The 16,630-nt window shown below is 45.1% G+C and overlaps 1 long non-coding RNA gene across 7 annotated transcripts in view; it reads left to right on the top strand.

Moving 5' to 3' along the window:
* The window catches only part of LOC140484532 (uncharacterized), a 55,843-nt gene that overhangs the window by 24,140 nt on the left and 15,073 nt on the right, over positions 1–16,630 (top strand). For 6 of the 7 annotated variants that reach the window (XR_011962237.1, XR_011962236.1, XR_011962233.1 and 3 more), the window contains one exon: positions 3,867–3,973. This is a non-coding gene — a long non-coding RNA (uncharacterized lncRNA). Of the gene's footprint in view, positions 1–3,093; positions 3,727–3,866; positions 3,974–16,630 lie in introns of those variants that run through there. The other variant, XR_011962234.1, reaches the window with a different exon arrangement.

Raw genomic sequence — 16,630 nt, 5'->3', positions numbered from 1 at the left:
GAGATGCCATGGAACAAGAGAACAGTGAGCCTGAAGTCAGTGGCAGGCAAGTTGTTGGAAGGGATTCTGAGGGACAGGATATCCATGTGTTTGGAAAGGTAAGGAATGATCAGGGAGAGTCAATGTGGCTTTGTACATGCACAATTGGGTCTCACTAACTTGAGTGAGTGTTTTGAAGTGACAAAGAAAATTGATTAAGCCAGGTAGTGAATGTTGTTTATATGAACATTCAACAAGGTTCCACAAAGCAGACTGGTTCGCAGGGTTAGATAACATGGAATGCAGGGAGAGCAAGCCATTACAAAACTGCCTGGAAGGTAGGAGACAGAGGATGATGATGGAGGGTTGCTTTGCGGACTGGAGGCCTGTGAGCAGCAATGTGCTGCAAGGATGGATATTGGGCCCTTAAATAAATGACTTGAATGTGAATATATGAGGTATGGTCAGTAGGTTTACAGAAGACACCAAAATTGGATGTGTAGAATAAAGAAGGTTAGTTCAGAATACAACAGGATCTTGATCAGATGAGCCATTGGAGCAAGGAATGGCAGACGGAGTTCAATTTAGATAAATGTGAGCTGTTGTATTTTGGAAAGGCAAATCAGGGCAGGACTTATACACTTAATGGTAAAGTCCTGGGGAACATTGCTGAACAAAGAGATCTTTGAGTGCAGGTTCCTAGTTCCTTGAACGTAGAGTCACAGGTAGGTAAGGGAGTGAATGCAGCATTTGGTATGCTCCCCGTTATTGGTCAATGCATTGAATGCAGCTGTTGTAACGTCATATTGTGGCTGGACAGGGCACTGATTGAGGCCCTTCTGGAATTCTGTTTTCAGTTCCAATCTCTCTGTTCTCGGAATAACGTTGAGAAACTTGATAGGGTTCAGAAAACATTTGCAAGGATTTTGCCAGGGTTGGACGGTTTGAACTTATTGGGCAAGGCTGAATAGGCTGTCTATTTTCCCTGGAGAGTTGGAGTCTGAGCGGTGATCTTATAAAATCATGAAGGGCATGGATAAGGTGAGCAGTCAGGGACTTTTTCCCAAGTTCGGTGGGTCCAGAACTAGAGGGTACAGGCTTAAGGTGAGAGGGAAAAGATTTAAAAGGGATCTAAGGGGCATCTTATTCATGTTGAGGGCATTGCAAGTATGGAGTGAACTGCCAGAGGAAGGGGTGGAGTCTAGTACAGCAGCATTTAAAAGGCATTTGATTGGGTACATGAAGAGGAACGATTTAGAGGGATAAGGGTGAACCGCTGGCAAATGGGACTCCATTAATGCTCTCCGTTATTGGTCAATGCATTGAATACAGAAGCTGGGATGTCATATTGTGGCTGGACAGGACATTGGTTAAGCCACTTCTGGAATTCTGTTTTCAGTTTGAATTTTCCTGTTCTGGGAAGGATGTTGTGAAACTTGAAAAGGTTTGGACAAGATTTACAAAAACGTTGCCAAGATTGGAGGATTTGGCCGACAGGGAGAGGCTGAATAGGCTGGGGCTATTTTCTCTGGAGAGTCAAAGACTGAGAGGTGACTTCATGGAGATATATAAAATCACGAGGGGTGTGAATAAGGTGAGCAGCCGGGGTCCTATTTCCTCAGGTTAGGTGGGTCCAAAACTAGAGCACCTGGGTTTAAATTGAGAGGGGAAACATTTAAAAGGGATCTAAAAGGCAACGTTTTCAAGCTGAGTGTGGTGTGTGTATGGGAGGGGTTACCAGATGAAGTCGTGAAGGCTGAAAAATCACAACATTTAAAAGGCTTCCAATTGGGTCCATGAATAGGAAGGGTTTTGATGGATACAGGCCAATAGCTGGTAAATGGGAATCCATTCGTTTAGGATTCCTCGTTGGCATGGACGAATTGGACCGAAGGTCTGTTTCTTTGATCCTAATAAATTAAGATGCATTCCTCTATTTTGTGGCGAGCTAGCTGAAGCAAACATAAATATCCTTGGAGCTGAGAAGGTGAAGCAGTGATTTCGACCTGGTGCAGATTTGGTTCCAAGGTCTTGAATTTGCAGAGAGAGAGAGGAATTGTTAGCACTGTCACAATTTTTAGTAACTACTTTCAAGTAATTGGCAAATAATACAAGGTGAAAATGTGAATACTATTTTCCTCAGTAAGTTCTGAGCATCTGGAACAGTCTGAACGACACAGATTCAGCAGGTATTCTGAAACAGACTTGGAATTTTACTTTTTAAGGTAAGATTTGGGGGGCCGTGGGCACATGGGAGGGGACTTGGGACCGACTTGCAGCATCTCCAGAGGGAGAGAATACAGCCCCAATGGGCTGAATAGCCCCCAGCCCCTGTGCTCTGTGATACAGCCCCATTCACTGTGAATGATGGAGCTCATCCCAGGGCAGAGACAGGGAGGAACCAACCACTCTCAATCGGCGCCAGCTTAATTAACGACAGCTCCAGACCAATAGGAGAGGTTGTGTGGTCCTGCAGCCAATGGGAGTGAATGAGGGGTGTGGCCAGCAAGACAGCACCTGTCCATGAGCTGTGCAGATGCCGTGTCACTGTTTGGGGTTGGGAGAGACAGCAGAGACTGGGACAGAGGCTGTGGGACCTGAATTACAAACTCCCGGTAAATTAAAACCAAAAGAACTGCAGAAGATGTAAATCAGAAACAACAACCAGGAGGTTCTGGAAAAGCTCAGCAGGTCTGGCAGCATCTGTGATGAGAAATCAGATAAAGTTTCAGACCCAGTGTCCCTTCCTCAGGACAGATATTACTGAGAAAACAAGTCAGTTTTAGTGCAGAAGTTAGTGTGGGGGGAGGATAAAAGGAGTAAACGATAGGTGGGGATAGAGTGAGAAGAACGGTTGGGTAAAGGAGTGGATAACAATCTGTCTGGGGGAGGATGATTAGCTGTTAATGGAGACCTTTAGTGGCTAACTATAGGTAGTGTGTAATGGCAGACTGTGAGAACTGGTGTGTGGGGTAGGGGGCTACGACATGAGGTTGTTAACTTATGGTTAGCATCAATGAAGTAAACACAATGACTGCAGATGCTGGAAAGCAAATAGTGGATTAGTGGTGCTGGAAGAGCACAGCAGTTCAGGCAGCATCCAACGAGCAGCGAAATCGACGTTCGCTGCTCGTTGGATGCTGCCTGTTCTGCTGTGCTCTTCCAGCACCACTAATCCAACTCATGGTTAGCCACTAGCTGTCTCCATTGTGAGCTGTTCCCCACCTATATCACTCCACGATTGGAGCTGCCGAGGACACGAACCTTTGGAATATCCTCCCTAACTCCCTCTCTCCGCCTTAAAGATGTATCTAAAAATCGTTCTCTTTAATCAACGTTTCCATCATTCGTGAAGCATTTGAGGAGATTTGTCAATGTGAAAGGCTCCATACAATGCAGGTAGTTGTTGTTATTGTCTGACCTCAGGAGAAACAGGGATGAGCCCTCTCTCTCTCATACCTGATGAACAGCAGTAAAAGCAGGAAGCACTGAGCATGCTCCAGCCCACAGTGGGCTTCGGATTATTGATATCAGCGCAGGACCAATAAGAGTGGGGGAACTGTGGCTAGAGGTGCTCGTTGGTCCTTCAACCAATCAGAATGAATGAGGGGCGGGGCAATACTCAACCACGTGATAAACTTCACTGACAGCACAGTGTTGTTGTGACCAAGGCATTGGAAATGTGTGAAGGTGCAGGGCAGGGGGAAGGAAAAACATATTGACCAGGAAGAGGAGGAAATTTTCATGGTATGGGATGAGAGGTTTTACAGAACTTGGTGCACGTAGTAAAACACAAATTTAAAAATCCCAAATTCTGCACCATTTTCCCTCCCGATAATGCATTTTGCACTCCCTGAAATATCAACTATGTGTTTCTCCGTCCACAGATACCAGTGATCAGTGCTAAAGCCCGATTGCCTGTGGAGAAGGTGATGTTTGACTTCCTTGTACAGCTACAGTTCGTGTGGTGAAGGTGCTCCTACAATGTGTTTGGGTAAGAGCTGTTATAGATTATTCACTCAGCGACAGTGAAGAATTGACAAAATGTGTGCAAATCAACAACAGTTGTTTTTTTTTATCATGTTTATAATTCCACAGACATATGATTGAGAACTTGTGACATAAGGCCACAGCTGGAGATATTAGGTCAGGTGATCAAAAGAATTGCCAAATAAGCAGGTTTTCAGGAATACCTTAAAGGAGGAAAGCAGGTCTGAGGGGGTTAGGGTGGGAATTCCATACCGTGTTGCCTTGGCATCGGTAGAAACAGCTAGACAGGTGAAGCATTGATTAAACATATCGTTGGGAGTCTGAAAGAAAATGAGTTGTCGAGGTCTCACAGATTGTGTGGTTCAGGGAGACAGGGATGTTCACAGCCAGGAATTACATCAAGGGTGAGAATTTTAAATTGTTGCTTGTTAATAGGAGCCTTTTGATGAATCAACAAGTTTTGGTACAAGTGAGCGCTTGGGCAGTAGGGTTTTAGATACTCTTGAGATTACATGGAAGTTGAATGTGGGAGGCTGGCCAGGAGTGTGTTTGGATCATGAAGTCTGGAGATAACACAGGGATGGACGAGTGTTTCAGTAAATGAGCTGAGACTAGGGTGGAGTTGGGTGATGTCACTAATGTAGGAATAGTGCTTTTGGAGTCGGGCTGCTCCTCCTCCTCCTCATCACTCCCCCTCCCCAGTTCACAGATATTGTTCCTTGTTCTATCTGTCTGTCTTTTCGGGTTATGTCCTTCTCTCCCATTCTGCTACAAACTAATATTTGACCCCACCGTTGTTGCAAAAACCTACTCCATCCTGACTCTCCCTTTCCTTTCTGAATTCCTTGTATTTGGTGTCCCTTAAGGATCTCTCCTCGGTCCCTCCTGTTTCTCACCTACATACTGCCAGGAGGTGACATTGTCCAAAAGCACCGTGTTAGGTTTCACATGTACACTGACAATGCCCAGCTATCCCTCGCCATCATCCCTCTCCATTACTCAGTTATCAAACTGCTCATCACACTCCCACTACGCGATTGGCTGCAATTTCCTGCAACGGAACATTGCAATGGTTAAACCCATTGCCTTCAGTTGCTATTACAAATCACTTTCCCTTACTGCTGAGCCCCTCACTCTCCCTGGGAACTGTCTGAGGCAGAACCACACTCTTGACAATATTGCTCTCATATCTGACCCCAAGGTGACCTTCTGATCAGACATCTACACAATCACAAACACCAGGAATTACAATCTCTTAAAATGTTGCTTCTCTCCACCTCACCCCAGCTCCATTGCTTATGAAACCCCTGACCTGTGTCGGTGTTGCCTTAAACTTGACGAATCCAAAACAGAATCCGTGATTCTGTGACTGACCCAGAATCTGGTTCCAGACTCCCTCATGATGAGAAACATCCTCTCAGTATTTACCCTGTCAAACTCCTTAAGAATCCTACATGTTACAATGAGATCCCCTCTCATTCTTCCCAAATCCAGTGAGTAAAGTCCCAACGTCTTCAGCCTTTTCTTAAAAAATAATCCCTGCAAACCAGGGTTCATCCCAGTCAATCTTCTGTGAAATGCCTCTGATGAAATGATGTATTTCCTTAAATAAAGGGACCAAACCTTCTGTCATTACTCCAGATGTGGTCTGACTCGCACTTTATAAAGTTCCTCTCAGGTATATACTCCAAACAACTCCCTTTAAACTTGCACAGATGTTGTTGGAAATGCGCAGAAGATCATGCAGCATCTGTGAAGAAAAATCAGTTAAAGTTTCGGGTCTGGTCACCCTTCCTCAGATACGTTAACTCTAATTTCTTTTCACAGATGTTGCTAGACCTGCTGACCTTTTCCAGAAACTTCTGTTTCTCTTCCTGGTTTACAGCATCTTCAGTTGTTTCGGTTTTCATATCCTTGAAACTTGCCATCTCTCTTATAGAATTTGTCATTTCCACCTTGGAAAAAAGATTCACATTTGTTTGGTCTCCCCTACCCTGAGGAAAAAAGAAACCATGGCTAGTCACCCTATCATTGCTCCTCATAACTTTATAAAATTCAATAAAGCCACCTAAAGTGTCCAGTGCTGCAGGGAAATAGCCTCAGCCGATTCAGCCTCTCCCTATGGTTCACGTGTTCCAATACTTGCAACACCCTAGTAAAACCATTCTGAACTCTTGCAAGTTTCCCAACATCTTTCCTATAACAGGGAGACTGGAATTGAAAGCAGTCTGGGGATTCCAAAAGTGGCCGAGCCAATAAACCGTACAACCGAACCATGATCTCCCAACTCCTATACTCAATGCACTGCCCAATACCAGCTAGCATACCGCACACCACCTTCACTGACCTGTCTACCTTCAACCACACTTTCAAGGAACTATCAACCCACACTGCATGGTCTTTTTGTCTGTCAACACTTCCCAGGAACTTGTCATTCAGAGGTTGAGTCCTATTCTGGTAACATCTTTCTGAAATCAGGGAGACCACAATTGAATGTAATATTCTAAAACTGGCCTCCCCAATGCCCTACTCAGCCACAACGTGCCCTCCTAACCCCTATACTCAGTGACAGAATCCCTACAGTGTGGAAGCAGGCCTTTCGGCCCATGGGACCATACCAACCATCGGAACAGCATTCCACCCTAACTCTGTACCCTACCATTACCCAAAGCTCATCCAGCTAACCTGCGTGTCTTTGGATTGTGGGAGGAAATTAAGAGCACCCAGAGGAAGCCCACGCAGACACACAGGGAGAATGTGCAAACACCGCACAGACAGTGGAATCGAACCAGAGTCCATTTATTGGTCAGCGCATTCCATTCAATGTTAGTGTCCCAAATGCCATGTTCAGCACCTGATCTCTCTGAAACTCTACTTTCCAAGAACTAAGCAGTTGTTCTGAGCTCTTCGGAGGGAATTAAGGTCAGGATGAGAAAACAGGAACTGGGTTGAGTTTTAGATCTACAAAATGACTCTCCATCTTTCCACTCTGTTTCTCCCCCTCCCCCCACTCTGTCTGTTCCCCACGCTCTGTCTCCCCACCCCCCAACAGTCTGTTCTCTTTCTCCCCCCTGTCTGTCTGTCTCTCCCCCTACCTCTGTTGGTCTCTGCCCCCCCCCCCCCTTCCCCCTGTCTGTTCCCCTCCTCTCTAAACCCACTTTCTGTCCCCATCTATCTCTGTGCCACCCCTTTCTATCCCCCCCCTCTCTTTCCCCACCCATTTCTGACCCACCCTTCTCGATCCAACCACCCTCTGTCTGCCGACCCTCCTTCCCAGTCCCCTAGTTCTGTACTCCCTCACTGCAGGGCAAATATCTTGTCTATTTACCCTATCCATGCCCAGCCTGATTTTAAAAATCTCTTTAGGTCACCATTCAGCCTCTGCCGCTCCAGGGAAAACAGCCTATCCAACCCTGGCAACATGCTATAATTCTTTTCTGACCTCTTTAAAGTTTAAGAACATCCACCTGATAGGAAGGAGAACAGAATTAAATGGAATATTGATTCGGCAACTTTTGCAATGTCCTCTACAGTCACAATATGTCATCCTAACCCCTATACTCAATGCTCTGACTGATAAAGACAGGCAGACCAACTGCCGCCTTCACTATCCTATCAACTTGCTACTCTACTGTCAAGGAACTATGAACCTGCACTCCAAGGACTCTTTGTTTAGCAGCACTCACCAGGAACTTACTATTAACTGTATAAGTCCTGCTAAAGTTTGCTTTTTCAAAATGCAGCAGCTCGCATTTTTCTAAACTGAACTCCTCAGCCCATTCACCCATCTGATCCAGATCCTCTTGTACTCTGAGGTAATCTTTTTCCCTGCTACTACATCTCCCATTTTGGTGTCATCTGCAAACTTACTTACAATACCTCTTATGTTCACATCCAAATCATGGATATAAATGGCGAAAAGTAGTGGATCCTGCCCCGATCCTTGTGAGACTCCACTGGTCACAGGCCTCCAGCCTGAAAAGCCCCCTCTCCCTTCTACCTTCGGGCCAGTTCTGTACTCCATGTGATCTAACCTTGCTGACCAGTCTCCCATGAGGAACCTTGTCAAACACGTTACTGAAGTCCATGTAGATCATGTCCATGCTCTGACCTCAGCAATCCTCTTTGTTACTTCTTCAAAAAAACTGAGTCAAATTCATGAGATATGATTTCCCATGCACAAAGCTGATATTGGTATCCAGGATTTAACTCTGTACATTGGGGTCTGCGTTGCCCAGTTATAGGTGTTAATATTCTGGATGAAGTTCAAGGACGCCAGCATTTTCTCAGTGAGTCTGTATTGAGTCTTGTTCATGTCACCAACACAGGGGAGTTCCTTTTGAAAGGCAGTCCCTGTATCCCTTGCCCACCAGGAAATAGTGTACGTGTCCTTACCTCTGGATCAGGAGGATCAGGCTCAGAGTTGAGTAACAGCATCTTTGAAGAGGCTGATTAGTAAACCTGCCCAAGCCACCAGGCCATACTGTCTCCCAGCTGTCCCTGCCTGAGCCTCCAAACAGACCCTTCCTGTAGTTTCTCTCCTGTCAGACTCTCCCATTGCTCAGTTTGTCCAGGATCCCCTCCTGCTGCTGCACTGCTCCTGTCCCTCACTGACCTGTCCATCCCCCAGTGTTCACCACATTCATTCATTGTTTACAATCTCGTTGTCCCAGTCCTCCAGCCCCGCCCCCTCCACCCTATAGAGACAGCTCAGTGGTTGGCACTGCTGCCTCACAGCACCAGGTACCCGGGTTCGATTCCGGCCACGGGCGACTGTCTGTGTGGGGTTTGTGCATCCTCCCACAATCTAAAGATGTGCAGGGCAGGTGAATTGGCCATTCGAAATTGCCCATAGTATTGATTAAATTAGTTAGGGGGCATAGGTCTGTGTAAGTTACTGTTTGCAGGGTCGGTATAGACTTGTTTGGCCGAAGGGCCTGTTTCCATACTGTAGGGATTCTGATATATTGGGCAGCAGCTGCTGTCAATCACCTGGACTCCTGTATGATCGGGAGCTCGTGCTGTAGGAGGGGAGACAAGTGCATGGGTGCAGTGCTGGCAATTGTGGGATTATGCACAGTATAGGTCAGTGCCTGGGAAGGAGGCTGTGGGTGTGAGGGATTAATCTATCATTAGCAGCTTCATCCCTCTAGGAGCAGGACCCAGGGGAATGGCCCTTCTCTTGCTACCCTGATATGTGATCAGACTATCAGTGGGGCAGCGTTTTGCAGAAAGTTATTAGAACTCTTTTGTGAAGATTCAGGGTTGTTATGGAAAGGGACAAGGATGGGCCTGCAATTAGAATTCTAATTTGGCTCATTTTAGTAAGATGGGTCTTGGCCAGAGTGTGCAGGAAGCTGTGTATGCAGGATGGTTCTCATCAGGAGCTAGGAAACTGGATTCGAAGAGAGAGTGTGTGAGAACTGGGTGTGGAGGAAAGGAGTGGGGGGATTGGTTTGGATTTCAGTTCACAGAAGAGAGAAATTGTGAGACTGAGGTTTAAAGCTTTGGGGGAAACAAGAAAACTACAGTTTAATACTACAATTGTCTTATGAATTTCCATCCTGTATTAACAGTGGTAACTTGTGTGCTCTGTTGTATGGTACTGAAAGGGTGGATTTGCGGATGAGAAATACAAATTGAACTTCATGGTCAAATCTGATAGTTACTTGATCCGTGCCGATCTGAATATCATTGGCCTTTTCATCTGGATGGAAAGGTGTGCATTCTGTCCGTGGGCAAATATTTCAAATCTCAATGTGACTGGAAAAGTACTGAGACACAGCCAAGTCCATGTCAGCGTGGTGAGTATGGAGAGAGAGTTCATTTGTTTTTGAAAGTCTGAAAAATCATGGCACATTTCCCAGGAACAATGAAGCCACAACTTTGCTTTGTAAAAGGACAAGTCTTTAATTAACCATGCAACCAGAAAGACACAAGGATACCTGCACCATGGGGAACACTATGAAAACGGGATTGTTGTAAAGGGGTTCATTCTCGATCATGGATTGTAATCCATTGGCATTGTCCCGTCGGTTCCAGCCCCGCAGGGAAACACTGGAAATATGATGGATGTAATGGAGGTTTCAGTTATTAAACTGTAAAAAGTGCAGAACAATTTACAAGGATGTTACCAGGGCTCAGGGGTCTGAGTTATAGGGAGAGGTTGGACAAGGGAGGATTTTATGTTTGGAGCAGAGGAAACTGAGGGGATTCTTTTCTAGAAGTGTATAAGACCATGAGAGGCATGGATAAGGTGAATGCACTCAGTCTTTTTCCCAGGAACTCAAGGATTGGACGGCTTGATTGGATCAGTTGAAGGTTAGAGGAGAAAGAATAAAAGGGAAGCTGAGGGGCAACTGTTTTACACAGAGGGTGGTATGTATATGGAATGAGCTGCCAGTGGAAATGGTTCAGGCAGGAACACTCACAACAGGTAAAAGACATTTGGACAAATACATGGATAGGAAAGGGTCAGAAGCAAATGGGCCAAGTGCAGGGAAATGGAGTTAGCGTGGATGGACTTTCTGGTCAGCATGGGCCAAAGGGCCTGTCTCTGCTGTCAGACTCTATGATTCTAAGTGCATTTGCTATTTCTCCCACTAACTCTGTTGGTATCCTGGGATGTATCCCATCAGGGCAATGAGACTTGTCTACCTTTAGCTACATTAGCATATCCAGTTCTAACTCTTTCACGATAATGGTTATTATCTAGGTCCTCACCTTCCTCAGTCTCCTTATCAATTACTGGCATGTTCTTCGTATCCTCCACTGTGAAGACTGACTGCTGTGTGCTCATATTCCTGAACCCTGCTGGATAGGAATAACTAGGCACAGAACTCAGAGAGGTCTTCTTTGAGACTTTATTGATGAGACATGGCAGTTACCTGGATAGTGTACAAGCAAAACACCTTCAGGCAGCATCAAGTAACTCCCCACCTGTCCAATGTACAGCTCCCACTCTTATACCTTTGTGGTTTGGGACTTTGAATAGAGACTGTCTCTCAGTATTATCTCCATGGCAACGGCAGTTAGAAAGTCTAGTTCAGTTCAGCACTTTGTGGTTAAACCACACACCCCTCCCCCACGCCCCTGTGGCTCCCTCAAGTATGTGATAGGCACTTCAGTTTCAGTGGGGCTGTCTGTCAGGATTCTGATGTGGAGGAGCCGGTGGACAAAGTTTAAAAACCACACAACACCAGGTTATAGTCCAACAGGTTTATTTGGAAGTACAAGCTTTTGGAGTGTGCTGTGATTTTTAACTTGCTTAGGATTATCTCTATGGTAACAGTTAAGTGCTTCAACAATTAGAGGCCATATGTTCCCCAAACATCAAGTTCCCCTCTAGCAGTATAAACTGTTATTCCAGCCCTGGGGATAGCTATTAATCACTTTTCTCCCCCAATCCCATCTCGCTTTCTGTTGATCTTTAAAGTTTTTCTAATCTCCATGGTCATTGCCAATCTGTATGCATTCTATTTCAGTTTGATAGACTCCCTTATTTCCTGAGCCACCCATGGCAGATTATTCCTTTTTTCCTAAAGTCCTTCCTTTTCCCTGATATATACTTTTGCTGAGCACTTCAAAAAATTTCTTTGATATTCCCGCACTGTCCGTCAACTTTCGCACCATAAAGTCTTTGTTTCCAGTCTACATTAGCCAACTCCTGCCTCATCCTATTGTCGTCTCCTTTTGTTTAAGCACTGGATCTTGGGATTGGATTTAATCTTCCAACTTTTCATCTTTGTTCTAAATTCAACCAGACTTATCAGAATTCTTTTATCAGATTACGTGGTGAGGCGATGTTTCCTGGGTGTTTTGGTTTTCATTGTCAGTGACCTTGGCTTTGTAATAAAGTACAGGATGGATATTCACACTGCGAATGTACGACGCAATCTAAAACCATAAATCACTGTCTCCCCTCAGTTTAAAATTGCAAAATCATTATCTCCTACACGCTTCCTCACTATCTAAGATTGGAATGCTAATCCACCTGACTATCTGTCATTTTCCGAAAATCTCCTTTGGTGAAGGTGGTGATTTTTGGATTCAGCTTTCCAGTTATTACCGCCTCTCCAAGAACACCCTGCTTTATCCTCAATCATAGAATAGCCTTTATCCACAATCATAGAATAGAATCTCAACAGTGTGGCAGGAGAGCATTGGCCCATCAAACCCCACCAACCATCCAAAGAGCATCCCACCTGGAGCACTCCATCCTTTTAACACTGCATTTCCCATGGCTGATCCACTGAATCTGCACAATCATGGAGACTGTGGACAAGTCCACACGACCCGCCGAAGCGCAACCCACCCATACCCCTACATTTACCCCTTACCTAACACTACGGGCACACACAGAAACACAAAAGGTAGCATGTGTACCTGAGATGAATGAACCTGGACTTAGGAAAATGTGACAACAATCACAACTAGTTAGAATTACAGAATCCCTTAGGCGCACAAAGAGACTATTCGGTCCATCGAGTCTGCAATGACCTGCTGTCCCACCCTACCTCCATAACCCCACATTTAGCATGGCTAACACAACCCACCTTACCTACACACTACAGGCCATGTTAGCACAGCCAATCCATCAAACCTGCACATCTGTGGGAGGGTCACATATTATGTCTAAGTGCTCAGGATTGTGGATGAAGGCTCACAAATACTTGACTCTGACGCAAATCCTCTTTTATTTACAAAATAAAATCTGGGGGAAATTGCAGCCAGACAGATTTCCAATTATCTCATGAGGAAGAGAATTCACAACTTGTGCCCCTGACCCAGGATGCGCAGTGAAGTCACAGAGGTCTGGGAACCATCAGAAATGTAACAAGTTGTGTGCAAGGTGGGGGTGAGACAAGGACAAAAAGACAGTCTGTCACACGGGGGAAGGCAGGAGAAATTAAATTGCAGAAATGGTAGTCCCTCAAGGCCATGGGGAATGGATTTAGGGCTGGGAAAGAAACCAGGAAACAAGGTGAGCAGCTCTGAAAGAAATACATTGAAAAAACAGATTATAACAACATAGAGGGCAGAGTACACAGTCTGAAATTGCTGCTCTCATTGGTGAGTACATAACGCTGTAAAGCCTGGGTCATTCTATTACAGCCAACACATGCAGGATAGGCCAAGTGTCCTCGATCTGTGCTGAACTTTCTGATAAATTTATTCTGACATTTGGAATTCAGGTCGGATGATGTTCATAAATTCTCAAATTGGACTTGACTTTAATATTCTGGAGAAATGTTAAATCAATCACAATGATCCCATTCTGCAGACTTTAGTCCGCAGCCCTGCATGTTCCAGCATCTCAGTTACATCCATGTCCTTTTATTCTAATGTGATGCTGGTTACTGCCTCTGCCAGTCCATCAATGAGTTCCTGCTCCCCACCATCTCTGAGTGAAATGAATTCTCCCCTCCCCTTCTTTCTGGGAATTAGTTTCAATCTAAATCCTCCAGTTTCTGACCTCTCAGTTAATGAATAGCTCCTTCCTATCCACTCGATCTGGATTCCTCAGCATTTTATCTCTTCAATTAAATCTCAGCTCATCCTCCTCAGAAATCATCCCCAGACTATCCAATCTCTCCGCAGAGCAGATATTTTCCAATTGTAGAAACATTCTGATCAATCTCCTCTGTACCCTCTCTGGTGTGATCACATCAACCCTGGAATAAGGGGATCAGAAATGTGGGCAGTACTTTAACCGCAGTCAATTTCAGGGTTACCCTTAATTCTGTTTGCTAAAAACTGCTCGTGTCCTCCCTTTGCTTTTCTTAACTCTCTCTTTAAATCCTTCCTAGCTGATCTGTAACTCTCTATTGCTTCATCTGTACCATTTTGCCTCATCAACACATAAGCCTCTTTCTTCTTTTTAACAAGAGATACAATTTCTGTAGTAAACCATGGTTTACAAACTCTGTGCCAGTTGGGTCACCCCACAGACATTGACTTTCCAAAGAGAACAATCCAAGATTTTCTAACCTCTCCCAATCCAGGCAACATCCTGGTAAACCTGTTTCCACCTTCCCAAAAGCCTTCACCTTCTTCCTATAATGTGGTGATCAAAACGGCACACAATCCCCGAAAGGTGGCCTGATCATAGTTTTATTATCACTCCCCTGACTAAAGAAGGCAAGCCTGCCATTCACCTCCTTCACCACTTTCAGGGATCTTTCAGCTTGCAACTGAAGATCCCTCTGTATATCAGTGTTGCTCAGGACCCTTCCGTTTATTGTACAAATTCCTCTTGCTTTGTGTCTTCCAAAATGCATCACCTCACACTTGTCTGAATTAAAATATATCTGCAATTTCCCCACAAAACTTTCTGACTCATCTCTTTCTTGCTGTATCCTTTGACATCATTCTTCACGATTCACAACTTCAACAGTTTGTGCCATCTACAAACTTGCTAATTAAAACGTTTACATTTTCAAACTTTTCATTTATATATATTACAAGCAACAGATGTCCCAGCTCTGACCCTTGTGGAACAGAGGCACTGGTCACAGACCTCCAGCCAGCAACATACCCCTACACAACTGTTACTGGAAGAAATATCAAAGAGGAGCCTTGAGTTCTGTGCTGAGCACCACGACCAATGTTTATTCAGAGCTCCTTACTAATACAGGATGGGAAAGGTCCCTCTCTGGCTCCCCCAGATAAGTCCAGCATTTTGATGTGTTTACTTCATATGATCCAGTAATATTTTCCCCCTGACCTGAACTCCAGAGTTTGGAATGTCAGCTCAGATATTTCCATGTTTCCTTTCCCAGTCTCTGATTCTCTCAGCTCATGCGGCTGCTTTGCCAGTTCTTTTACAAATGGTTTAACCCTATCCTTGTCATTGCACATCACCAGCCCTCCCACTACCACACATCTCCGGTCCTCCCACTACCATACCCTGTGGTATCTGCATAGTCCATCCAGTCACTAATTCAAAGGGGGACTGTCCCGTCCCCTTTGCTGGGGTTGTCCTCAGTTTTATTAGGCTGCTAAATAGTACTCTAACCCATCGCTGTCCTGTCTCTGAGAGAGCCTTAGTCAGACTAGCTTTCAGTGTCTGCGTCATTCCTTCTACTGTCCCAGAGCTCTGGGGGTGGTATGGGGGATGGGATTTCTGTTCAGTACCAAACAGGGCACATAGCTAAAGAGCTATGTTCCCTGTAACATTTGTCCCTTGGTCAGAATCTGCAGGGGAATGCTTCCACCCATTGAGTAAACCTATTTACTAAAACCCAGCAGGACTTCCTTCCCTGGGATTGGGTGTGTGTGTAAAATCCATCTGTAATTGTTCCCATGGGCCCCTGGGTCCCTGCTGCTGCCTCCATTTTATTGCTTTCCCTGGCTCACACTGTGAACAGACTACACACCTTCGACAAAACCTTGCTGTATTTCTCCCTGTTCCAGGCAAGGATTGTAGTGGATCATCTGATATTGCATTTTATCCTCCCCAATATGGGCCAGCCCATGATATGTTTTTAATAATGTTTGTCTTATACAGTGTAGTGGCACTGCTGGATCATCCAGACTCTGACGTGTCCTATTACTGCCCCACCCTTTTCCCATTCCTGTTTCTGCTGTTGTGGGACTGTTTCTGGGAATATCTTTAAACCTTCCTCTCTCACTTCTGTAGCTACGGCCATTGCCATCTCCTCAAATGTCTGCACTATTTCAGTCAGTATTTCACATATAAGATTATTAAAGGATTGGACACTCTGGAGGCAGGAAGCAAGTTTCTGCTGATGGGTGAGTCCTGAACCAGAGGACAAATTTTAAAAATAAGGGGTAGGCCACTTAGAACAGAGTTGTGGAGAAACTTCTTCACCCAGATATGGTGGGTATATGGAATGCTCTGCCCCAGAAGGCTGTGGAGGCCAAGTCTCTGGGTACTTTCAAGAAAGAATTGGATAGAGTGATTAAGGATAGTGGAATCAAGGGTTATGGGGATAAGGCAGGAGCAGGATACTAATTGAGGATTATCAGCCATCATCATAATGAATGGTGGTGCTGTCTCGAAGGGCAGAAGGGCCTACTCCTGCACCTATTGTCTATTGTCTATTCACCTGCCTTATCCACAAACTTACTGCCCCATTGGTGTGGAGTTTTGACTACCTTGTGAGCTCTAATTCTCATTATTGCTGCTTCACTGGGAAAGTTAGCTGCTTCCACTAACTCTCTGACCTGTCCTTCATGCTCTACGTGCCCACAGACAGGGTGATTTACCCTCACCGAGCCCAGGCTATCACTTGGTCATGAACTATACCAAAGGCATGCTGTCTCTCTGTGTATATGCTGACTGCCTGACACCTGGCTAATGTCCGCGCTTCTGTCAGGGCTCGTGATGGTTCTGCCATTTCTGGGTAATTCTCCAAAAAAGTCCTCCAATAATTAAACAATCCTAAAGTTTGCCTTATCCCCTTCACAGTGTGCGGGTGGATAGTTTTGAAATCATGGTCTTTCGTTTCACTGGGATTGTCCCCCTCCGTTCCTGATTTGATCTTCCTGATGTGATGTCCCAGGTACATCTCTCCCTACCTTCCCACGCTCTGTGGGTTAATTTTAAGCCCGGCCTGCCTGACCTGACCCAATACTCTATGTAATATCCGGATATGTTCTTTCTCACCAACTGAGGCAATGAGGTGTTGGTAAGATT

This window comes from Chiloscyllium punctatum, chromosome 13, assembly GCF_047496795.1.
Source record: "Chiloscyllium punctatum isolate Juve2018m chromosome 13, sChiPun1.3, whole genome shotgun sequence".
Lineage (NCBI taxonomy): Eukaryota > Metazoa > Chordata > Chondrichthyes > Orectolobiformes > Hemiscylliidae > Chiloscyllium > Chiloscyllium punctatum.
Note: the sequence above shows the minus strand (reverse complement) of the source record. Positions and strands in the feature narration are given on the sequence as shown.